Here is a 27,276-nt window from a genome sequence, read left to right on the forward strand (position 1 = left end):
ATCCATTTAGCCATAAGGATTCAGTGTTAAGATCTACAGCACTTGACATCTGTTCCAAAACTGCAGGGATCATTGCCAGCCTTAGCTATCATTTCCTAAGCTGTTTGTTCTAGTAATAATTATAAGGTATCTCCTTGTAGATCTGTAGGGCTTCCTTGGTAGCTCAGCTGGTAAGGAATCTGCCTGCAATGCAGGAGACCCTGGTTTGATTCCTGGGTCGGGAAGATCCACTGGAGAAGGGACAGGCTACCCACTCCAGTATTCTTGGATTTCCCTGCTGGCTCAGCTGGTAAAGAATCCACCTGCAATGTGCGAGACCTGGGTTTGATCCCTGGGTTGGGAAGATCTCCCAGAGAAGGGAAAGGCTACAAACTCAGATATTCCAGAGTAGAGAATTCCACGGACTGTATCATCCATGGGGTCACAGAGCTGGACACGACTGAGTGACTTTCACTTTCATTTGTAAATCTGTAGGCTTTATGGTATTTGGACACCTGACTGCTTCTAGGTAGTTTGGTCATTTTTCAAAATCCAGATGCATTGTTTCTGTGAAAAATTTGATGCACACAAAATTGGCCAATTAGTATCCTTATTTGGACAGCAAGGAGATCAAAGCAGTCAATCCTTAAGGAAATCAATCCTGAATATTCATTGGAAGAACAGATGCTGAAGCTAAAGCTATGCTATGGCCATCTCATGCCCGGAGCCAACTCATGGGAAAAGACCCCAGTGCTGGGACAGATTAAAGGCAGGAGGAGAAGAGGGCGACAGAGGATGAGATAGTTGGATGGCATCACCAACTCAGTGGACATGAGTTCATGAAGCCTCTAGGAAATAGTAAAGGTCAGGGAAGCCTGGCATGCTGCAGTCCATGGGGTCACAAAGAGCTGGACACGACTTAGTGGCTGAACAACAACAAATGTTACATGGTGTTCTTTTTTTCAATCCCTCTTCTATAGAAATGGACAATAGATACAGATACTGCTTAAGGCTAAATTTGAGGGAAAGAAAGATTTTCGGCCTAAATCAAGGTGGTTAATTCAATTACTAAATTCTCTCAGCACAGTTACCACCTGGGTTCGGTGCATCACTGTTCATCTAAAACCTGTTCTTCAGAGACTTTTCTGCAAAAACCTGCCAAGAGGTGCCTCTCATTCATAGCTCTATGGAACAAGTGTCAACAACATAGTATGAGTTGAGGCTTGAAGAGAGCCCCAGCTGTCAGCTATGGAGCTATTCTCCATGCCATGGGAGTTATGGGGCATTGACTGTCAAGGCTGAGATGAGACCAGGAGTCTCTAGCTCGCCAATCGTACAGTCAAGAGGGGGACAGCGCTGTCCAACTATCAGCACTTCAATGAGCATGACATAACATACGGTACAGCTGATGCATTTTGCAAGCTGTAAAACAGGGAGAAAGCGTAGAGACAAAGATGACTTGTGGGGGGTGGTTTAGTACGGATGCTGGAGTAAAGGGTTGGTCATTGAGAAAATCGGAGAGCCAGAGGTGATTACTTGGAAAGGGAAAGAAGAACAATTGTTTGAGGAATGGGTAGGCAGCATGTCCAAGTGGCTTTGACCAGCACTTGATGAGTTCAGAAGAGCGGTTGAGACCGGAATGTACTATACGTGTGGACAGAAGCTCTGAAGCCCTACTCACGGACAAAAGGTGATGACAGATGCTAGTGGTTTAGCGCCAATGGATAGAAAACGCTAGCAAAGAAACATGGAGAAACTTAGGTGTCTACAAGTTTGCATGAACGGAGGAGCAAGAGCATGTCAGTAAGGAAAGGGCCATTAGATACAGATAGTTTCCGAACATAAAGACTGACAGTGATACAAGCTCAAACACACTCTGAAAGAGCTACCTTTTCTTACTTCCCTCCCCGATATTTTGTGATTCTGACGTCCTGTTTTACATATTCTTGTTCATCCTTTTGCTGTTCATTGTAGGTATAATTGCTTTCAGAGAATTTTTCAGATTGTTTTTTAATCTATATGCTGACTTATTTAGGTGATCACTAATCCTTTTTTAAAGATTTTTTTTTTAATGTGGACTAGTTTTAAAGTCTTTATTGAATTTGTTACATTACTATTTAGGCAATGTCTTAACCACTGGACCATCAAGGAAGACCTTTCAATCCTTTAATATTTACTTTTCCTATTATGATTTTCCCTTTTTTTATAGATTCTTGCTTCTTCTCACTTGTCAATATTTCTTTTTAAGACAGGTTTAGTATCACTATATTCTTTTAGCTTTTGCTTGTTTGAGAAATTATTTTTCTTTCTTTCTATTCTAAATGATAATCTTGTGGGGGTATATCATCCTATCAATAGGTTGTAGATTTTTCCTTTCCAGGACTTTGAATATATCTTATCACTCCCTTCTGGCCTGCAAAGCTTCTGGGGAAAAGTTAGCTGATAGACTTACAAAAGTTCCCTTGTAACTGATTGCTTTTCTCTTGTATATGCAATGGAATACTATTCAACCATAAAAAAGAGTGAAATAATACCATTTGCAACAAACGGATGGATCTAGAGATTATCATACCATGTGAAATAAATCAGAGAAAGACAAATACTGATGGTATCACTTATATGTGGAATCCAAAAAATAGTACAAGTGAATTTATTTATAAAACAGAAACAGACTCACCACAGACAGTCTCACAGACACAGAAAGTAAACATATGGTTACCAAAGAGGGATAAATTAGGAATATGGGATTAACAGATGCATACTACCATATACAAAGGAGAGAAATAATAAGGATTTACTGTATAGCACAGGGAACTATATTCAATATTTTGTAATAAACTGAAATGAAAAAGAATAATAACATAGTTATATACATATATATGCTGCTGCTGTGCTGTGCTCAGTCATGTCTTAATCTTTGCAACCCCATGGACTATAGCCTGCCAGCCTCTTTGGTCCATGGAATTCTCCAGGCAAGAATACTGGAGTGGGTTGTCATTTCCTCCTCCAGGGCATCTTCCCAACTCAGGGCTCAAACCCAAGTCTCTTGCATCCCCTGGCAGGCAGATTCTTCACTAGTGTCATGTAGGAAGCCTAGGTATATATAGACATAGATATACACACACATACACATACATGCATATCACCAGACCACTTTCCTATACACTTGAAACCAACACAATATTGTAAATCAACTGTACTTAAAAAAACAAAACAAAAACGGATGTGAGGACTGAGAAAAGATCAACGGATTCCATGACTGGGAGTGGACCATAGGGGCAGCAACTGAAGGGCAAGGTTGAGGCAGCACCAGATCATAAGAAGTCAAGAAGCAGGTTGCAAAGATTCCATGGAGATCAGATACATGAAATGTTTTTATAAGAATGCTGATGATGAAGAAAATGAGAAAAGCCAGGCAGCTATCCAAGCAGTGATCAAGGTGTGGGAAAGTGTTTGTTTCTTTGCCTTTTTTTTTTTTTTTCTGTGTTGATAAGGCATCCTTGGAGTTGGAAGAGTCCAGCACTTTGGGGAGACTAAGGGATGGAGTTGAATCTTAGAAAACATAGGAAGAACAGGGATCAGCTTAGGCAGGAAGATGGATCTCACCGGAGATGGGAGAGGAGATGCCTAAAGCTCTGTCTAACTTAACAGAGGAAAAGAGTGGCGAGATGAAGCGTGGCACAACCTCTAGGCTTTGCAAAGAATCACAAGCTACCAGCAACAAGAATCACGTAAAAGAGCAAAGTTCAAAAACTATAAGGCAGTAATACTTATATTACAACATTTAATGAGAATGTAGGTAAAGAGATTCTCTGATGTCTTGCAAACAAAATAACTGCTTGATTTACTGAAGTTGCTACTGTTCATCCTATTGTTCTAGAATCATGTGCCTTTAGCTCAATAGAGTCACATTGTTTCAAACAACAGAGTCTGGGGGGAAAAATGCATGCTCAATTATATCTTGCCTCCCACACAGGCAATATTCTGGGAGCTCTAGGTCCTGCTTATGCAGAGCAAAGGAAGCAGCCAATGCTGCTGTTTTAACAAAAACCTGGATTGGAAAAATTAGAAATAAATGTTTATCACCAGACTGATTTTCAAACCTAACAAAAATAAGAAGGCAACCAGTAAGTTTGTGATACCGTGAAGCCCCAACTTAGACATACTAACAGTAAATTATTTAAAAAACAAAACTTCCTTGTCCTTTAGTTTCCTTTATTTTGACTACACCTGTGAGCTTTGCATGGCAAAAAACAGTTTTTTTAGTCTTTCCAATATGTGAACTTGAGGACAGGGAGAATACAATGAAATGAGAAAATTAGGTAACTCTCTCCCCAAGGAGTTAAGATCCATCAGCAGTGAATCATGGAATTTAACTGTACATCCCTTATTATTTTATGTTTTTTTTTTTTTTAACTGTTTTTCTTTCTACAATCACAGGCCAAGCAAGACCATAATCTCCCAGCAGGAGCCTGGCATCAGCACAATGGCACGACCAGCCCGGCAGCAGAAAACCAGGCGATCTCCCTGCTAGCCCTCTTTGTTGCATGAAAAGGGCTTGGCACGAGTGCATCTGACAATGACCACCAACCATTTCTTACTTTTTCCTGAGCCATACTCAGTATCAAAAAAGCATCAAGGGGTGCGGTGGTTCCATAACACACTGTGGCAGGAGAGTTAGCCCAGCAGGCAAAGGTTTTGGCTAATCTGAAATCCTTGTGCAGCAAACGTGACAAGACAATGGCAAAAGGAGAGACCAGTGGATGGCTGGAACTGGTTTGGGTGGCAGAGAGAAAAGATGGGGAGAGAAGGTAAATAGCTAAGAATGATAATCGCAGATAACACAGGCTGCTAGATACACAGATACACACACACACACACACGCAGAGAAGAAAAGGCAAAAGCTTCCACACTTTAGTACCAGGCAGATCAAGCGCGTGCGTGAGTGCCCAGTCACTCAGTCATATCTGACTCTTTGCAACCCAGTGGGGCTGTAGCCCACCAGGTTCCTCTGTTCATGGAATTGTCCAGGCGAGAACACTGGAGTAGGTTGCCATTTCCTCCTCCAAGGGATCCTCCCAACACATGAGACCACCTCATAATAAGAAATACCAAATAAACCACTCACTGACAAAGCATCGTTCCACTCCCAAGTAAAGATACACTTAACTTTGAAAATGGTAACCCTTTCCATAGACATGCCTGGTTTTTAGAATCCTAAAAGTGTCATCTCCTGCTCAAATTAATGTGCTGACATCTAATCATCATTGCTGGGGGAATCAGTGATAGAGGACTGGAAAATCCCACGGTAAACCAATGATGGTGTGTGCCTTGGACCCAAAGGTTCCCTCAACTCATCAGGTGGTCAAGAGGAATCAGTATCATGGGCTGGAGAAGATGGGGAATCGTCTTGAAAGGCAACAGGGAGCTGAAAAGCAGACTGATGGCATCTTGAGTCACAGACCTTGACCACAGCATCCAGCACGCTGGGTACCAGCCAGTGGAAAGATGGCCTTTCTGTGAGATGGGCTGGGAGCTATCCTTTGTAAGACTCACAATTTTAAAAGATTAATTCTGTCTAACAGTTATGGGTGCAGACTTCTTAGAAAGTAGGTTACAAGGTCAGCCAGCTTTCAGAAGCTTTACATTGTTGGGATTTTTTTTATAGGGAGAGTAGACTTAGGGTCGGAGAAGGCAATAGCACCCCACTCCAGTACTCTTGCAACTTCACTTTCACTTTTCGCTTTCATGCACTGGAGAAGGAAATGGCAACCCACTCCAGTGTTCTTGCCTGGAGAATCCCAGGGACGGGGGAGCCTGGTGGGCTGCCGTCTATGGGGTCACACAGAGTCGGACACGACTGAAGCGACTTAGCAGCAGCAGCAGCAGCAGACTTAGGGTGGTATATGGCTAAAAGCCCTACTATAACCCAGAATGGGAGGATAAATTATTTTTTTAAATTCTGTTTCCCCCAAATTATCTCTTCAGTTATTGAACTGGGCCCAAGAAAGCATGACATGGAGATCAAAGCTATCTTTTTTGTTCTTTCCATACCCACACACAAAAAAAGATGAAACAGCTTTCTCCTGCCTTAGACCCTGCCTCCTAGCAGAGCCTCTGAAACCAGGTATGCAGAAGAAAGAATGCGATGGTTTCCCATCTGCTCATATCATTATTTCTCACTGTCATCACACGAAACTTGGTTCTGATCTGGCAACGGAGGAAAGAAGCAACGATGTCACATCAACAACCGGTTTGTTTTTCAGTCTACAGAAGTGCTGTCTTTAGTAGAGCAAGATCACACTGCTGACCATGAAAATACACATCCTTTGTCACTCTCTCCCATTTTGATGTAATGACTTTGAAACCTTGACACTTCCTTTTTCTGGTAACACAGTGACTAGAGGCACACATTGTTGTTAAGACACTTGATGTGTTGTAGGAGAATATACTGTGACATTATTTTAAAGGAACAACTGGCCTAGACAGGAATCAAATACATGACTTTGGCCTCAATTCCGCACGTTCTAACCAACTGTCAATATGTTTACTATAAATAGCACTTCCTAAGGTTGAAATAATTGGCCAACAATGGATAGCTATTACTAACTGATCCAAAATTGCCTGGGTAACCTCTTCGTTAATGGGTACTTGACGCAGTACATGGAAGCAACCTAGATGTCCATCGGCAGACGAATGGATAAGAAAGCTGTAGTACATATACCCAATGGAATGTTACTCAGCTATTAAAAAGAATGCATTTGAATCAGCTCTAAGGAGGTGGATGAAACTGGAGTCTATTATATGGAGTAAGTCAGAAGAAAAAAAAACCACCAATACAGAATATTAACACATATATATGGAATTTAGAAAGATGGTAATGACGACCCTATATGCAAAAGAAACACAGATGTAAAGAATAGACTTTTGGACTCTGTGGGAGAAGGCGAGGGTGGGAAGATTTGAGAGAATAGCATTGAAACCTGTATATTACCATATGGGAAATAGATCACCAGTCCAGGTTCGATGCATGAGAAAGGCTGCTCAGGGCTGGTGCACTGGGATGACCCTGAGGCATGGGATGGGGAGGGGGGTGGGAGGGGGGGTTCAGGATGGGGAACACATGTACACCCATGGCTGATTCATGAGAGGGAGCAATAGGAGGAGAATTAGGGAGCGGGGGAAGAGATGAGATGGAGACAGAGATAGAAGCAGACGGAGAGGGAGAGAGCAAGAAACAGACACTCAGGGCAGCCTCCCAGCAGTGCCTCCCAGCAGCCCTCTCCCCTTCTCAGGAGTCTTGGAGCACAGGGACAGCTCTGTCTCCAGGGCACACAACTCAGTCTGTAACTCAGGGGCTCGCAGTCTGGTCAGCCCTGGTTTGCACATTCTCCTTGCCCTGGGGGATTCTAGAGGAATTCAATCAGGACGGAAACAGTAGAGGTTCATGAACACTGGGCAAGAACAGCTGCCAACTTCATTTAGGATGGACCGTTAACAGAAAGGAACAAGGTCTGGGAGCATTTCATTGCCCACTTTGGAAAGTGTTAGGAATAATGCCTCCTCAGGACAGTGGCAGGCCAGGTGGAAACCTAAACAGTGCGACAGCTAGCTTATGGCAGGTTCACTTTATCATGCTGCTGCTGCTGCTGCTAAGTCGCTGCAGTCGTGTCCAAGTCTGCGATCCCATAGACGGCAGCCCACCAGGCTCCCTAACACCTCTTAAACACACCCCTCCCCGCCACCCTGCAGGGGCTCACGTGCTCATACTTTGGGATTAAAAACAAAAAGGCAAGTGTCTGGTTCTAATGTAAAACCTTTGGGAAATGTACACGCTAATACTACTTCACCCGGATTCAGTGAATGACGCAAATCTAAGTTTTCAAAAAATAAATCTTTATCTTTTCAAATGGACAACAAGAAAATATCTGGGGTTGGGATGGCCTAGATGAGTTTTTACAAAAGGAACATGTATCTCATAATGAGGTCCAGTTGTCATAACTAGTGTTCATTTCTCAAACAAATTAAGAAACCCTCTTAATATAAAATAGATTTTTGGCCATTAAAGATAATAAAATTAATATGTCTAGAAGCTCATTGCCAGACTGAACAAAGTAAAGGTGGAAGAGATGTCTCTCCACTATTCATACTGGCAAGAGAGACTAAAACAGAATACCCAGCAAGCAAAGATCATTCTTGATGTAGGACAGTCTCACTTAGGAAAATCTACACCATAAGTCAACTCACGGGGCTCAGTATTAGGTAAGGCTCTTAACTTCTTTTTGTTTTTCTTTTTCAAAGTTGAATTTATAACCTCATACTGGGCTTCCCTGATGGCTCAGCTGGTAAAGAATCCGCCTGCAATGCAGGAGACCTAGGTTCGATCCCTGGATTGGGAAGATGCCCTGGAGAAGGGAACGGCTACCCACTCCAGTATTCTGGCCTGGAGAATTCCATGGATTGTATAATTCCATGGGGTTGCAAAGAGTCAGACATGACTGAGTGACTTTCACTTTCACTGCAGCTCAAGAGAACCCTGATTCATGGTTCGGTTAAGACATGGCTTACAAGGGAAGTCGGGCACAGGCCTGCAGGTACCCATCCATTCTGTGCTAGCAAGGTGCTCACTGCCCAGGGACCCCACTAGGAAAAAGGGCCACATGAACATCTGAACTGAAAGCCGTCACAAAGAGACACCAGGGCAGCTACGGCTGAGATGCTATCAATATCTGTCCTCAGAGCATCAGGGGCCAGCAAAGTCCTCTGTAACAAACTCCACTTCTCTCTCCAAGCCACAGTATCTTTAAAGCAGGAGGCAGATGGACTTCCTGCCTGGAGATAAGGCATCAACCCAACTGTTACCCAGGACTCCAGTTGAATGGTATAGCCCAGCTGGAGAGACCAACCTGCCCATTTTGCCAGTTGTAAATGGGTTATTCACGGGAAGACCTGCATCTTCATCTATCCATTGACAAGAAAGCACTATTAATCCAAGAAGCAAAAGTTCTGTGGACTTGCCAGTGTATATATCCAGAAATCTTGGAAGCGTAAACCCTGGCTTTAGAGTGCTTTATTGCCTCATGTGCCAGATGTTAGCTAACATACACACATGGGGGGATATTCTTCTTTGACCTGGTGGAATGTCATAAAAGGTCATGAACTAAACGGAAATCCAGGGTTTATAGCTGTGAAATATGCATTATCAAAAGCCATGCTCATGAACAAACACTAGGAATGATTTATCCTTCTTTCTTTTTGCCGGGAAGGAAATAATATTACCTGGTCCTCAGTTCATGATGACCACACAGTCAAACAGACCATCTTAGTTACTTCACAGCTTAGACAAGGATGCAAAACAAACATATGGGAAGAAATAAATTCTTTTCTTTTTTTAAAAAATGTTGTTTCCATGCATCTTTTCAACACTGTTCTAACAAAAGGACCTATTAAGACATATAGCTGTGTTTTGTTCTTTTGGCCTGTTTTTCCTGAGTTACAGGAAATTTTTTTTTCAACAATAACGTGAAAAGCAGGGAGTTTCAAAACTGTGGTTTTATTAACGAATGGAAGATCACCTTTCTCAACAGGGCTTTACAAAATATTCCATCAGCAGAAGTGTGAGGCAGGTCGGAGAGACCAACTTTTCCAAGGTATTAAATTAAAAGATGTTGAATTAAGTTAAATGCCCCACATTGAATTGACATTTCCCCCTTTTTAAATGCAAGCTAAGATTGATGAAAAATACCACTTATCTACATTAAGGGTCAAAATCTCTAGCAAAAGGAGCTTCTGGTTCAACATGTCAGAGCAGAGTCAGTCTTCCATAATCCAGGGACCAGGACGCGGATCACATTCTGATGATCCAATTAATGGTCGGATACTTTGCAATCATCTAGCAAGCAAGGCCCCTAACAGATTGTGGGGCTGTAACATCAATTTCTTAAGTGCATTTAAAGGATTACAAATGTTAGTCCTGGCTTGAGATTGAAACACCTATTGAGGTGCTCTGAACCACATTACTGTAATTGGGTACCTTGAATTAATGCCATTTCTTCTGATGGGTGAGTTGAATACATTGGAATTAAGAGTTCTTTCAGCGGTATGTCACTTTCCCATTCTTTCTTCCTTTTTTTGTTTCCTTGGAACATAAATCCGAATTGAAATAACTCTTTTTTAATCCAGATAGCTTTAATTACAGCCCTCAGGAATCCAAGTATTGCCCTAATTTTACCTCATGCCCTGTTTGGGTGCTTTCTCCCTTGGCTTGTTATCTTAATAGGCAGCGCTTAGGAGATGAAAATACAATTCTTTTCTTAACAAGGGAATGAGGGGAGGGGAAAAGGGAGTGAAAGAATCCTTCTTCTTCTCTGTCCTTCCAGCCAGATGAACCTCTTTAAGAACACAGAGGATAGTACTGAAGAGCAGTTTTGGGTTTTGGGGTTAGTTTTTTTTTTTTTTTTTGCATTTTGTCTTGTTTCCTTCCTAACTATACAAACACATTCTCCCCACTCCCCCCCCCCCCCAACCCCCCAAACCATCAGGAGATGATACGGCTGGAATGAATCTCACAGGTCATTTCAGTCCAGGTTGATTTGTCAGCAGAGCAGTTTCCATTATTCTTCAGCATAGGATCTTTCTCTCTAAGCTGGGCGTGTCAAGGTCTACGACTCTAGTATGTGACGAAGTGGTACATAGCAGCCCTAAGTGAGCTGGTTCTACATTCGCACCCTTTTATCAGACTGTGGGGCTGAAGGGTCCACATGCAGACACTGGGCATCTGGATGGCAGGAGACACGCTCTGCCCACTAAAGCTCCAGAAGACAGCAAGATGTTTGGGGAGTGAAAGGATGACAACTCCCTTCTTGCCTCCTTCTTTAGCTCTTGTATGTGTGTGCGTGCATCGCTTCAGTTGTGTCTGACTCTGTGTGACCCTATGGCCTGTAGCCTTCCAGGTTCCTCTGTCCATGCAATTCTCCAGGCATGAATTCTGGAGTGGGTTGCCATGCCCTTTAGGCTCCAGGGCATTTTCCTGACCCAGGGAGCGAACCTGCATCTCTTAGTCTCCTGTACTGGCTGGCGGGTTCTTTACCACAAGCGCCATCTGTAGCTCTTGCTGCTGAGGAGTTGCTTCAGTCGTGTCCGACTCTGTGCGACCCCATAGACGGCAGCCCACCAGGCTCCCCCGTCCCTGGGATTCTCCAGGCAAGAATACTGGAGTGGGTTGCCATTTCCTTCTCCAATGCATGAAAGTGAAAAGTGAAAGGGAAGTCATTCAGTCATGTCTGACTCCTAGCGACCCCATGGACTGCAGCCTACCAGGCTCCTCCATCCATGAGATTTTCCAGGCAAGAGTACTGGAGCGGGGTGCCATTGCCTTCTCTGATCTGTAGCTCTTAGATATTTTTAAATAGCATAAATAAATGCTGTTCCAAAGTGTCAAAATAGGAGACAGCATTTCTCAACCTCAGCACCACTGAGACTTGGGGCCAGGTCATTTTGTGCTGTAGGAGCTCCCCTGTGCATTGTGGAAGGTTTAGCAGCACCCTCCGCCTCTACCCAATAGATACCAGCAAAAATGTCTCCAGAAAATGCCAAATGTCCCCTGGGAGGCAAAATCACCCTGACTGAGAAACACTGGATGAAAGGGACCTAGCAACCAGAAGCATACCCTGCACTTGTTCATCTCCTCTGCCAAATATGGGCCTCCTTGGTGGCTCAGCCAGTAAAGAGTCTGCCTGCAATGCAGGAGACCTGGGTTCAGTCCCTGGGTCAGGAAGATCCCCTGTAGTCCTGGTTGCACAGCAACCCACTCCAGTATTCTTGGCTGGAGAATCCCATTGACAGAGAAGCCTGGCAGGCTACAGTCCTTATGTTTGCAAACAGTCAGACAGGACTGAGCGACTAACATGTCCACTTTTCTGCCAAATATGGTTCTGGCTGGGATTAAAAAAAAAAAAAAGGCAACAACACACAGAACCCTGAAAAGGGCTATTTGAGGACCCAGGCCTCCATGAACAGGTGAACGGTTTCTCTACCTGTGGGCTCCAGTAGTTGGCTTGTTGGGTTCAGTAGTTCTTTCAAAGCTAGATAGGAGGAGTTTCTCTGAATTGTTTTTTTTTTTTTTGACTCATTAGATCGCCCTGCTCAAAATGATTTACACACAGATAATTAAACTTAAGCCCCAAGGACTAGTTAACTGTTTAGCAGTGTATACATTTCATAAAACCATTTCCATACATCTAGTTTTAAATTCATTAACAAAAATTAATAGCTATGCAGTGCTCTCCATCGCGCAGCAGGTTGCTATGGGATGCTGGCTAAATTACCCCTTTCTATCACTCCGCCAGCGATCTCAGAGACAGTTAAACTTTGCTGCGCTGGAAATGTTGCCTACCAATTTACAGCAAAGCTCATATTTACTATATTTAGTGTGAATCATTGACTGAACTTCAGAAAATATTTGTCTCTGTTTGATGTGCCCCTGGAACATTCCATCAGCTTTAAAGCACAATGTATGCACTTTTTGCAGCTTTGGAAAAACTAGTGAGAAGCATTTAATAGACAATATTAGCTTTGAATATGTATTAGGAATGTATTTTTTCCTCATATATTTTTCATCTTAAAGTCCCCTAAATGTGCTTAAATATCTTGTGTTTGTTTGTTTTCTCCCCCTCTTGGTATGTTTTTACAGGGAGAAAAATGCCTTTCTGATATGGTACCTATGATCCACTCATTATCTCTTTATTTCTGAATACCAGTATAATAAGACAAATTGGACAGTAAATCTCTTCTCTATAAACTTATTCTGACCTTTATATGCATTTTAGGATTTTTGGTAAATTAAAAAAATATTTTGGCTGCCCCCGCGGCATGTGGGCCCTTGGTTTTCCAACCAGGTATAGAATCTGTGCCCCTGCATTGGAAGGTGGGGTCTTAACCACTGGATCATCATGATTTTTGGTAATTTAAAGCATACTTTCTATTAAAAATAATCTTCATACTCTGCTTCAATCATATTTCACCAGTATTTACAGTGTTCCAGTTTGAAAGAGTCAGGGTGAACTAATGCATTGTTTACACTCAGAATCCTAGGTGGCCCAGTCCCACAAAGGTAGTACAAAGCACTGTATCGTTCGTTCTTAGCACTTATCTTAATCTTAATAACTAGCCAGACAAGTGACTCCAGAGTCTGGGGCTTATCAACTGGAATTCGTCACATGAACCCAAGAGAAGACAAGAAATACATTATATAACCACGCCATACAAATTGTTATCTTTTGATATTTAAAGGTATGCGTTCAAAAGCCTATAGGAGACTTTCATTTATTTATTTATTTATCCTCTGGGAAACCCAAATTCCACTTGTTCATATTAAATCGGATAGCACGTGAACAGAAACGCTCTTGTTGGGTGTTATCTGCAAACAGTATTTACTCCCAGGAGATCAAAAGGATTCTTCCTGCTTCATTTCAGCACTGGCTATCAGGGACAATCTGCTTGAAAGCCTAGCTTTGATACTGATTATCTGGGAAACTGATTAAAAAGGAAATAAAAAGGCCCATGTTCCTTAACCATTCAGAAATGCCAACTGCTTTAGTTGAATTTTCAGTATCTTCTCCATTAGAAGGCTGTCTGGATTCCTTCAGTAGAGGCTTACACAAACAGCAACGTTAAGCCAGCCACACTACGTTTTCCCAGATCATGTCCTGAGTTAAAAATAGGATGTGACTCTTAACTGTACCACATTGAAGGTATCTTCTTCAAGAGTGGCAAGAAGCTTATTTAGTTTCTTTTGGGACAGATGATTTATTATGAATCTTTCTAATTATACCTTCAAAAATTTTACTCTAAATGAATTGAGGCTCTAAGAGGTGTAATACACTTGTTTTTGCATCTTTCTACAATATGTATTTAGGTTACAGAACATTTTATTATGTCTATAATGAACTAAATATATTTTACCAAGATTTCAAAAATATGTTTAAATTGTATCTTTAAAATGTAGATGGCTAAATAATCAGCATCTTCAAAATAAATATTTTCTTTAAAATCATCCTTTTGGCTTTTTTTCCCCAATAAAATGAACTGTGGAACTATTTGACAGCTGTGTTTTAGCTTTTTACCTACATTGTAAACTTGAATATACGTTTCAATAAATGCTACCTTATTACCTTTCCTCCTTTTCAGGAGAAAATATTAACTCAGTAGTTATGCGAAGAATTCTTAACATTAAGACCGTATTACTTTTGGTGAGAGTGGGGTAAGTTCATTAATATCTGCATTCTTAAATGAGATATAGTTGTTACTCAATTAACACAAGTAGTTTCAAAACAAAGATCTCATATTAAATTGCATTAGGTCTGGAAACAGGCTGACAATAAGATTTGGTGATCAGACGTATGTGTGTGTACCCTTGGTCTGGTAATTATATAACTTACTGGGTTCATATCTCCTTTCTATCAATCATTGAAGGTACATTTTTGTGACATTTCAATACATGCAAAATGAAAGGTAGCAGAAATATGAAAAGAGTATAATATGTATCATTTTCCCTAGAGATTACACTCTTCCTATAATTTGTAATAAATAGCCTGTTATTTTCCAAATTGGGAATGAGAAAAACTGATGGTATTGATTATAGGTTTTGTACTTCTCACTGACTCTATTGATGTCGACTTTACCAAGAAAAAGAGTCAGAATCTAAAAAAAGAGTAGGTTTATGTATATGTAAAACTGATTCACTTGATTGTACCTCTGAAGCTAACAAAACATTGTAAATCAACTATACACCAATAAAAATTTAAAATAAATGAATAAATAAGAATAAAACAGATAACCAAAAAGGACCTACTATATAGCCACAGAATTCTGCTTAATATTCTGTAATAACCCACATGGGAGAAAAATATGGAACAGGATAGATAGATGTATATGAAAGACTGAATCACTTTGCTGTACGCCTGTATATGTTCCAATACAAAATAAAACTTAAAAAAACCCTGTGATTATAATGAGTGAGCACTATTCCTTTGTTAAAAGAAATAAGATCATTTTAAAAAGGGTCAAAAAGATCTATGGAAATATCACTTTATCATTTTGTTGATATCTAAGTGGGCCTTCCCAGTGGCTCAGCAGTAAAGAATCAACTGGCAATGCAGGAGATCCAGGTTTGATCCCTAGGTTGGGAAGATTCCCTGGAGAAGGAAATGGCAACCCACTCCAGTTTCCTTGCCTGGAGAATTCCATGGACAGAGGAGTCTGGTGGACTACAGTCCATATGGTTTCAAACAGTCAGACAGGATTGAGCAACTGAACACACAATATCTAAGTGCTTAGATATCACTGTATTTTATCAAGGCTAAAACAGGAAATGCTGGTGGACGTTTTATCTTATCTTGAAAAGTGACCTTCTGGAAATCTGTATATGAACATAAAGAAATATTGCAGTGGTAATGTGCATGTATTTAGAGGCATAGTTTACTTAAATAAGATGTGTAGGGCTCCCCTGGTGGTTCAGTGGTAAAGAATCACCCTGCCAATGCAGGAGACACAGGTTTGATCCCTGTTCTGGGAAGATCTACATGACACAGAGCAATCAAGCCTGGGAGCCGCAACTACTGAGCCCTCGTGCTGCAGCTACTGAAGACTGCGTGTCCTGGAGCCCATGCTCCACAACAAGAGAAGCCACTGCAATGAGAAGCCCGCCCACCACACCGAGACAGTAGCCCCTGCTCGGGGCAGCTAGAGGAAAACCCATGCAGAAAGAAGACCCGCCACATCCCCAAAAATATGCGTGTGTGTGTGTGTGTGTGTGTGTGTGTGTGTGTGTGTGTGTGTGAAATTCTCTCCACCAATGTGATATTTCGCTTTTACTGAATGCAATTTATACTTGATCAAATATTGTGATGCAATCATATTTTTTCTAGACTCTTCTTGGGAGTCCTGGCAGGACAAAGCAAGAAAGATTAAAGACCCATGCCAAATTAGAATGATAACTACTTTGTAAAGAATGAATAAATGCACTTTCCAGAGGGCCCCACTCATTACCAAAAGCTGCCTGCTCTGAGTCAATATGACCCCTTAAGCCAACAAGAGACATTTTCTAGTCTTCTGATTTGACATCAAAATCAGTTCTGAAATATAGCAGAGAACTACTATTGTCTGCCAATAGGCAGAAGTATACATTTCCCTCTGCCCATTCTAAGGTTCCTCTTATTTTTTCCTGAATATTATAGAAGCAAATAAGAAAAACAAATATTAAGAAACTGGCATCTAAAGACAGCAAAAAGTTGGGCTACACTGGCTCAGACAGTAAAGAATCTGCCTGCAATGCTGGAGCCCTGGGTTTGATCCCTGGGTTGGGAAAATCTCCTGGAGGAGGGCATGGCAACCCATTCCAGTATTCTTGCCTGGAGAATCACCTCGGACAGAGGTGCCTGGTGTGCTACAGTCCATGGGGTCACAAAGATTCGGACACAACTGAGTGACTTAAGTACAACACAGCACAGCACACTGATTTTAATTTTACTTAATAAAGAAATATTAAGAATCATTAAATGACTCAGCCAAAACCTAGACACATGGGCTTTAGAATGGTCAATAAGAAAGAGAAGCAATCGAGAAAGCACTAGATGAATGCATTGCTGCTGAGTTTACCAGATAAATCAATAAAGGTTCAAAGCGAAGAGAAATGCTTCAAAAAGGGTGCTTTTTACTTGGTCTACTTGAGACTTAAGCAATGTTCCTTTCAAATATTTTTCAGTCTGAGTCCTTCACTTTTGAAATTTATTAGTCACCAGCTTTAAAGACTTTGGGGGTAAACACTGGCTTCTTCACAGACACTACGGCTACATGCTGGCTTCTTGACACTCTCTCTTATAAAGATGTTAATAAAGAACCAATATTAGCTAATCAAGATAATGAACACAACAGTGGTAAGCAGGACACTATAAAGGAAATTCTTTGGTGTAGAAACTGTGGTACACCAATTAGCAATCAAAGACAAAAGATCAGAGCGTTATAATACAATTGTGAATATAGCTGTTTATGGTTTCAATTTTTTAATTTGAAAAAAAAATCAGAAGTCAACTAAATTTTTTTGCATTGGTTGTTTAATGCAAATAAATCTGCATTACAGGCAGATTTATTTCCAGCATTTTACTGCTTGTTATATATATTTTGGGCTTTCCTGGTGGTTCAGATGGTAAAGAATCCGCCTACAATGTGGGAGACCTGGGTTTGATCTCTGGGTTGGGAAGATCCTCTGGAGGAGGGCATGGCAACCCACTCCAGTATTCTTGCCTGGAGAATCCCCATGGACAGAGGAGCCTGGCAGGTTACAGTCCATGGGGTCACAAAGTGTTGGACACAACGGAGTGACTAAGCATAGCACAGCATAAGTATTTTGGCAATTTAACACATCTTGTGGTTTATTTCTACAAAGAGATGTTTGAATCCTGGAAGTCAAGAAAATATTTTTTTGCTACTTTGTTTATTAATTGTTGTTGTTTAGTTGCTAAGTCATGTCTGCCTCTTTGTGACCCCATGGACAATAGCCCACCAGGCTCCTCTGTCCATGGGATTTCCCAGGCAAGAAAACTGGAATGGGTTGTCATTTCTTTCTCCAGGGGATCTTCCTGACCCAGGGATTGAACCAGGAGCTCCTGCATTACAGGCAGATTCTTTATCACTGAGCCACCATGGAGGCCCTTGTTTATCAATTATAACATTCAAAATTGAGCACAGGAAAATGGGCACTTATATATTATAACTATACTGAATTTGAGGCTTATGAGGTTTTTAAAAGTCATAGAATTGTTGAGAAAAAAATTTAGTTGACTAATATGATTTTTTTTTTCAAATTAAGAAATTGAGACCATAAATAGCTAAGAATCAAATCCAAAGTCAGGAAGTCTAGCTCCGAAGATGGAACTCATTCACCTTCATCTGTCTTCTGATTTCCCACCAGAGTTCTTTGCAGATTAAGATTTATTTTGTCCACTTGATGGAAACACAGGTCCTTTGAACAATGTCCCTACTCACAATTTCAGGACATGGTATTCACTAGACATCCATTCCACATATTTTCTAAAGTGGGACTTTATAGAAATATCTTTAACCTCGAATAGCTAAACCCATTAGGACTCCTGCTCTTTGAAGCCAGTTTCCAAAACTGGAAACACTCCACACCTTTACCAAGGACAAAACCACATGTCAAAAATGTTTAACCCTGCCAGGTATATATTATGCTAAAGAAATGAATCAAGTTAAAGGTGGAAAATAGCTCGACTTCTTTTGTAGAGCAGTGTCTATAGGACAGCTGGCTAACTAGTATCAAAGTGAAATGAGAAATTCCCCAAATCTAAGCTTAACATCAGAGTTGATTCTATGCCTTTATCAGAGCCCCCAACGTGTGCTTCCAGTGGGCTTCTGAATATCCAGCGTGGATGATGTCACACCCAACCTCAAAAATGTTCAGTGGTGCACCTTCTTACGTACCAAATAATAAAGCCCACACTTCTGTATGATATTTGAGATCTTCCTCTCTTGTCCATTGTGTGTTCTGCTTAGCAATCCCACTCAGTTTCAACAAACACCTCCAGTGGAGTGTGCCCATTTTTCTCTTTCTCACATTTTGTTTCCTTTATCCACTTGGTCCCAGAAAGCTAAACACCCATGACAACCCCAGCCCCACCTGCACACGCACTCATACTCCCCTCACCTCCTTGGCTCACCCATCACATTTTACTTTCCTTTCAAAGACCAGGGAAGCTGGCTGCTCCTCCCAGACGCTGCTCCCTAGACCCTAAGTTCCAATGAAATTTCTTTTCCCATAAAAGTCCACAGTGGGTTATTTTGATATCTATCTCTAGTTTTCACGTTTTTATTTCCTCTTTCCCCCTTTTCAAGCACTTCCTAATATTTCCTTGATGAAATGATTCAAAAGATTCAACTGGTCATTTTTATAAGTGTTTATACCTTCTAGGACATATATGCTTGATTGTGATATGTGTAGTATGTGACATGATATGCATGATATGTGATATATATGACATTCACGCATCTAGGACATGTATGAAATATTGTGATAATCCTGCTACAGAGGATAAACCCGGACATCAGTCCATTAATTACTCTGTGAAGCAACTGGGGGTTTGACCCAGTTGGTCGCTTCTGCAGTTGCCCCCACCTTTCCTATGACACTGTAATCTCCTTTAAGATCAGATGGTTGGCTTTGCCATCTTTATCTATCTTAATCAGGTACACAAATGTGTATAAAACCCAAATGTAAGTGGGTACTCAATAGATGGTGCTGAAATGTATTCTCCTCATCCTTCCCACTTTCATGTCTCAGAGCAGGAAGCAGAAAAAGGGGTGCACACAGTGAAAACAGTGATCTTTGTATAGAGCTGGGGGTTGCTACTTATGATCGACAGTCTCAGCCAATGGATGCCAGTGAGGGCAAGTCACATCATCCAACGCACTAAAAGGACCTCGCCCTCTGGCAATACCTGTGGGCTAACAGAAAGGTCCTGGCTGGAGAGTCTACCAAATTCACTCTCTCCCAGTCAATGTCAGGCTCCATTTGGGGAGAATTATCCTCCATGTATTTTCATCCTGAAGGAAAAAAGTAACATTTTTTTCTTTTTTCAAAGTATCTAGGGCATCTGATATGACTGTGTGTGTCTATGTGCTCAGTCATGTCTGACTCTTTGAGCCCCCACTGACTGTAGCCTGCCAGGTTCCTCTGTCTACAGAATTTCCCAGGCAATAATGCTGGAGTGAGCTGCCATTTCCTCCTCCAGGGGATCTTCCCAGCCCAGGGATCAAACCCACGTCTCCTGTGCTGGCAAGTGGATTCTTTACTGCTGAGCCACCTGAGGAGCTGAACTGATATGATACTTGGATTCAATATTCTGGAATAAAAACAATACTGTTGAAGCTGGCTTGAATCATCACAGGACTTAGGGACAAAGTGAGGTTCCTGGCAACAGTACCTAAGAAACAACAAACAGTAGTCCCACCTTCAGTCTGAAGTCCCTGTGATGAGACTACAGTTGATTTGATTCTTATTTGGTGCCAGAGTCTCGGATATGTTCTTTTGGTGAATTCTCTCATTGGCTTCTTAGAAAAATCTCTGTGGGAATAATTATTTCTCCATGTGACAGATGAGAAAATTCAAACTCTGAACAATTTAAAAAGATGGATATAAAAATCTAAATGGGAAAAGAATTTGAAAAAAAAACTGAAAAAAAAGTGAAAGTGTTAGTTTCTCAGTCGTGTCTGACTCTTTTGTGATCCCATGAACTGTAGCCCACCAGGCTCCTCTGCCCATGGAATTTCCCAGGCAAGAATACTGAAGTGGATAGCCACTCCCTTCTCCAGGGTATCTTCCTGACCCAGGGATCAAACCCTCATCTCCTGTATTGTAGGCGGCATCTTTACCATCTGAGCTATATATAACTGAATCACTTTGCTGTACATCTGAAACTAACACGACACTGTTAATCAACTCTATTGCAATTAAAAAAAATACGGTATGAAATCAAAAGGAGAGTTAGGCCCTGTGGGCAACTAAAGTGGAAAATTAAATGCCTTTTTTTTTTTTTTTTTTTACAATAACTCAGGGTGGAGACCATAATCCAAGGCGAGACAAATCGGAATACAGGACTGGTGGAGGGAAGCGCTCGCTCTGCTACACATCTGTTCTTTATCTACTAATCAGCCGCCCTACCATCCACTCACCTGCTCACAAATGAAGGCAACACCTATAAGCCAACTAGGTAAGCCCAGAGGCAAAGATGAGGCTACCTGGTGCACCTGCAGAACGATTCTTAGAACAGTTGTCAACTTGCAAATCCAGTTGAGCAAGAGTTCCCTTCCCCCACCCGTCCCGCCATGAAGGCTGCCTTAGGCACGTGCCTCCCCTGCCTGGCCTCCCACTCTCATTTCTTCCTCTCTTGTGTTTATGGACTTTCTCTCAATCTAAGTGAAGACAGTGGTGCCGAATAATGACGAGATGCTTCTCTCAGCCCTGCTTGGTGATAGCCAGAGAGTTTCAGTCAGCTTGGAATTCTTCAAATACTGTCTTCTTATTATCAAAAAAAAGAGATGCCCTAATATTCCTGGGGCATAGTGTGGACACCTAGAGATGCCAAAGGAAGCCAAGGGTTGCAATTTCCTTTTCTTTTACTCTCTCCTATCTCTTCTGGGATTATCACTGGGTTGCTTTGTTTCTTATAAAACACTTTTGATGCAAAGAAAATATCGCATGGAGTTAATACACAGTAGCTGAACAAATGGAGAAATGGGTGAATGGATCTCAAACTGATGTAAAGAGAAAGATTCTGGGAAGCCTGTGTTTTATTTTCCTATATCAGATGCTTAATCAGTCTGTCTCTGTCTTTCTCTTCATCCATATCTGTCTCTGTCTGTCTCTTTTTCTCTCTCTCTCTCTCACACATGCACACACACACACACTTTGGAAACAACACAAGCCATTTGAGCGTGAAGAAACATCTTGAACTTGACCTGCAACTGCTTCTGGATCATGTTCATCTCTGACATCAAAACAGTTTCTGTCACCTAGGGTCTGGGGACAAGCAACCCACAAAATAGCAGCTTATTTAAAAACCAAATTCAGCCCTTACTGAAAGTGGTGATATTTGAAGCACATACAAGTAAAACTAATTTAACCTTTGGAAAGTTATCTCAGGAGGGAAAAGTCAAAATCCCTTTATAAGATTTTTAAGCACTGCAATTATTGACAAGGGGTATATTGCTTCAGTTTTCTCCGATCAGGAAGAGAAAAAAAAAAAAGAGAGAGAGAGAGAGAAGCCCACAAGAGACATCAGCAGCTGTCAGGCTGCTTTCCAATTGCAAAGAGGTAGTTTACAGTGGGCTTGTGCCAGTCTCTTAAGACAGGGTTAAGAAGCCTTTTTAAAATGCCTTAAAAAGCCAGCTCATACATTAATCAAGTCGAACCCTCATCCATACTTACTGCAATACATCAATTACGATGTCCTTTTTTAAAAAAATAAATTCTGGTTGACAGCAGACACCTTATTAAGGCCCACTAAAATGATACAATAAGTAGAAGGCTATTAATATTGCTCTTTTTTTTTCCTCCTTGCTATTGTCTTGCTGCTCTGGTCTGCAAACAAATTCAAGCTGCATTACAATTAATGCTGGTGGAACTCCTTCTAACGACTTCCAGCTTGCTAATTTTTTACGCTAATAATAAAAAAAAGGCATTGCTATGCAAGAACGACCCCCTTTTATCATGTGAGCATAGCACACCAGAGAGTGTCTGCTATTGTTCACATGAAAGACAATTAAACCCTGGAACATCAAACCTAAAAATGACAATCTGCTAACCAGCACTGGGCATTGCTCAATGCTTTCTTTTATTTTCTGAACTCCTAGAGAAAACAATTCTCTGAAGACCTTCCTTTCCTGTTCTCCCTTAACCACCCTTTGTGGGTGGGGGGAGGAGTTAAAAAAAATAACCTTTGCTGATTTATGTATCTCTGCGTAGAATTTATTAACGGTCTAAGGCCAATTTCACTACAGCCTTCTTATTGCCTGTAGGTTGAAATTCCGGACACATAAAACGAAAGGCACCAATATCACCTACATAGTATCCCATTTAAAAATAAACAGTAAAGGTTCTTCAAAAATGCATGCAATATGAAAGTCTGGAAGGAGAAAGAAAAATCTAATTCCGCAACTCTGTGCTACTCGTCATCTCTGGGGATTCTGCTAGGGTCACGTGGGTATTTGGAAAACTCGTCTAATCCAGGCGCCAAGTTTCCACAAAGCCAGAGTCGAAAACCAACTCCCTTCCTTCTTAGCAACATAAGGATTTCTTCACCAAAACACATGCTCATTTACTGGAAAAATACCCACGATTTGGGTTTTAATTATAACATTCAGAACATAAATACAACCACTTAAAAGTTCACTGGCTTTCCCAAGTGTTTTCCACATACTGACTGAAGCTCTGTCACAGCATAAAGAGAACTGGATTCAAGTCGCAGCTGAGTGAGTCTTGGCCACCTGCTCATCTTGGGGTTTTGACCAAATCTGCTAACCTCCCTGAGTCTCAGTTTCTCCCTTTGTAAAACAAATAGAAAAAAAAAAAAAGGGTCCTTCTTCATCTCGTAAAGATGAAACGAGAAGATGGCTGTGAAAGCTCTCTGAAAACGAAACCGCTGTGTATTGTATTGAAAAGTAAATAATTAAACGGAGTTGCTGTACGTCCTCACCGGAGTTGCACTGAAAGCTTTATTATCTGATTAGTAGTGAGTGATTCTCAAAAGCTGAGCATGACCACATCTTATATCTAATCCACAGGTTTTCAGTAAAGGGGCCAGGCACTATGCTAGGACCTGCACATTTGGTATTATATTTCATTTTTACAGGAACTCTCCATGGTAGGTGTGATATTCCATACTTACAAATGAAGAAACTGAGGCCCACAAAGGCTCAGTGGGATTTGCCTAAGTGGCAGAGCTGAGATTTAAGTCTCAGCACAATTTGTGACCCAACCTAAGACACCCACCTTGGAAAGCTTCTTCGGTGGGAGAGCAGGTCTGTGAAGCAAGGGCGAGGGACAAAAACTGTGCTGTAACGTCAGCTCTGACGTCATTGGCTGTGAAACCTTGGACCAGTCCTTCAGCTCTCAGTTTTTGTAACTGTAAAATACAGATAACATTTCTGCCTAGGGGTGTTTGTGAGGATCAAATCAGCTAACACAATGTTCCTAGTAATAGCAAGTACTTAATTAATGCGAGGGCTTCCCTGATGGCTCAGACAGTAAAGAATCCACCTGCAATGTGGGAGACCCAGGTTCAATCCCTGGGTTGGGAAGATCTCCTGGAGAAGGGAATGGCTACCTACTCCGGTATTCTTGCCTGGAGAATTCTGTGGACAGAAGAGCCTGGTGGGCTATAGTCCATAGGGTCTCAAAGAGTTGGACACAACTGAGCAACTAACACACACTCACACAATGTGAACAAATGTTATTGCCCATATTCTCCAGTACTGTGTAATAAACTGTAACATATAAAATGAGAATTAAACAAGGATCAGTATCTTTTACATTTAGCCAAGGTGGGGAAGCAGAGACCACATTTCAGTTCAGTTCAGTCACTCAGTTGTATCCAACTCTTTGCGACCCCATGGACTGCAGCACGCCAGGGTTCCCTGTCCATCACAGACTCCTGGAGCTTGCTCAAACTCATGTTCATCGAGTCGATGATGCCATTCAATCATTTCATCCTCTGTCGTCCCCTTCTCCTCCTATCTTCAATCTTTCCAAGCATCCGGATATTTTCTAATGAGTCAGTTCTTTGCATCAGGTGGCCAAACTATTGGAGCTTCAATTTCAGCATCAGTCCTTCCAGTTAATATTCATGACTGATTTCCTTTAGGATTGACTGGTTTGATCTCCTTGCAGTCCAAAGGACTCAAAAGAGTCTTCTCTAGCACCACAGTTTGAAAGCATCAGTTCTTCAGTGCTCAGCTTTCTTTATGGTCCAACTCTCACATCCATACATGACAACTAGAAAAACCATAGCTTTGACTAGACAACCTTTTGTCAGCAAAATAATGTTTCTGTTGTTTTAATAATGCTATCTAGGTTAGTCATGGCTTTTTTCCAAGCAGCAAGTGTCTCTCAATTTCATGGCTGTAGGCACTATTTGCAGTGATTTTGGAGCCCAAGAAAATAGTCTCTCACTATTTCCATTGTTTCCCTATCTAATTGCCATGAAGTGATGGGACCAGATGCCGTAATCTTTGTTTTTTGAATGTTTAGTTTTAAGCCAGCTTTTTCACTCTTCTCTTTCACTTTCATCAAAAGGCTCTTTAGTTCCTCTTCATTTTTTGCCATAAGGGTAGTGTTATCTGCATATCTGAGGTTATTGATATTTCTCCCAGCAATCTTGATTCCAGCTTGTGCTCCATCCAGCCCAGCATTTTGCATGATGTACTCTGCATATAAGCTAAATAGGCAGGATGACAATATACAGCCTTGACGTACTCTTTCCCAATTTGGAACCAATCCGTTGTTCCATGTCCGGTTCTAACTGTTGCTTCTTGAACTGCATACAGATTTCTCAGGAGGCAGGTAAGGGATCACATTTACCACTCATTTCAGCTTATTGCCCTGAGAGAGGGTCCAGGCCATATGCAAAAACATGAAGTCCAGCAGACTCCTTCAATTAAGAAGATAAAGTTTAGGACTCTCCTGGTGGTCCATTAGTTAGAATCTGACAATGCAGGGGACACGAGTTTGATCCCTGGTCCAGGAAGATTCCATGTGCTGCAGGGTACGTGTACCTAAACCTGTGTACCTCAACTACCAAAGCCCATGTCCCCTAGAGCCCATGCTCCATAACAAGAAAAGCGCTGCAGTGAGAAGGCCAGACCACAGCTAGGGAGTAGCCCCCAGTCACTGCAACTAGAGAGGGCCCACAAGCAGCAACAAAGACCCAGCACAGCCATACACAAAGAAATAAATAAAATTTAAAAACAGAAGAAGACTAAGTTGAAAATCTGGGGAGGGCAAGGCAGCTAGAGTTTGTAGGATGGAGCATTGGAGAAAACAGTGCTGCACAGATGAATCTGCAGACCTGCAGACGGTGCCCTTCAAATATTCAGCTGAATATCAATCAGCACAGGTACTTAAAGAAACTACCAACAGCCAGGAAAGGCCCATTCAAAAAGATGAGCAGTAACAGTGCCCGGTGCTCACACAAGGGCAGGAATTATACCTGTGCCCATCAGTCAGACTGAAAAAGCCTCATGATTCATGAGGCATTATAAGATATACAGAAAGGCCTTGACTCAACAGCAGGAAATAATTAGCTCTAGACTGAGTTTTGTTTCACTTAAGTTAGAAATGAGATCCTAAAGTAACAAACTTTTTCCAAGTCCCTGAACTGTATCTCAAAAGAAGTTTCAAGAATATGAATTGAAATACAAAATATACAGTACACAGCAAGGTAAATTCTCACTGTCTGGCATCCAATCAGAAGTTACCATTTTTAAAAAGTTTCAATTGAAAACTCCGATTTTTAAAAAGCTCCAACATAAAACTCCAATTGAGGAGAAAAAAAATCAATTAATTGAGATAGATGCAAAACTGATCTGGAGTTACAATTAGCAGACAAAGACATTAAAACAGTTATAGTAACTAATAGTTTATATGTTCAAAAGCAGAGGCAAGGGCGATTTATAAGCCTACAGATCAATGAATCTCCACAAACCCCAACATAAGAAGCATGAAAATTCTATACCAAGATGTGTCATAATCAAGTTGCTCAAAATTGTCTATAAAGAGAAAATCTTAAAAGCATCCAGAGATAAAACACATTAGGACACAGAGATGTTATGGGGAGGGAGGTGGGAGGGGGATTCATGCTTGGGAACACATGTAAGAATTAAAGATTTTAAAATTAAAAAAATAAATAAATAAAAAATAAAATAAAAAAAACACATTAGGACAGAGATAAGAAGGTAAGTATGACAGCAAATTTGTCATTGGAAACACTGCAAGTAAGAAAACAGTGGATCAGCATATTTAAATTGCTGAAATAAAAATAACTTTCAAAAACAAAGCCCCCCCTCAAAAATACTTTTACAGACATAAAAAGGCTGAAACAACTCATTACTAGGAGATTGGCACTATTAAAATATTAAAACAAATTCTCCAGACAGGAAAGAATTATACCAGATGGAAATACAGATTTGCAAAAGGAATGAAAAGCACCAAAAACGTAACTACATGGGTAAATATAGTTTTCTATTATTATTTTCATTTCTTTAAAAGATACTTTACTGTTTAAACAAAGAGTAATAATAACAATGTAGTGTGGGGTTTATAATATTTATAAAAGCAAAACATACGACAATAGCTCAAAGGTCAAAAGGGAAAAACTGAAAGTACTACACTGTCTGTCTCAAACTATAAAGTGGCATAATATTACTTGTGCATAGCCTATGATAAGTAAAAGATGTAAACTATAAATCCTAAAGCAATCAAACAACAACAAAGAGTTACAGCTAATAACTAACAGAGGTAATAAAATAGAATCATAAAAGTATTCAATTAATCCATAAGATGGCAAAAAGGGAGAAAGGAAATAAAGATGGAATAAATAGGAAAGAAATAGCAAGACGTTACATTTAAACGTAACCATGTGAATCGCCACATTAAATATGTGTTCTACATATCCCAATTAAAAGATATTGTCAGATTCCATTAAAAAAAGTAAAATCCAACAATATGAT

This window comes from Capricornis sumatraensis, chromosome 14 (genome assembly GCF_032405125.1).
Source record: "Capricornis sumatraensis isolate serow.1 chromosome 14, serow.2, whole genome shotgun sequence".
NCBI classification, from domain to species: Eukaryota; Metazoa; Chordata; class Mammalia; order Artiodactyla; family Bovidae; genus Capricornis; species Capricornis sumatraensis.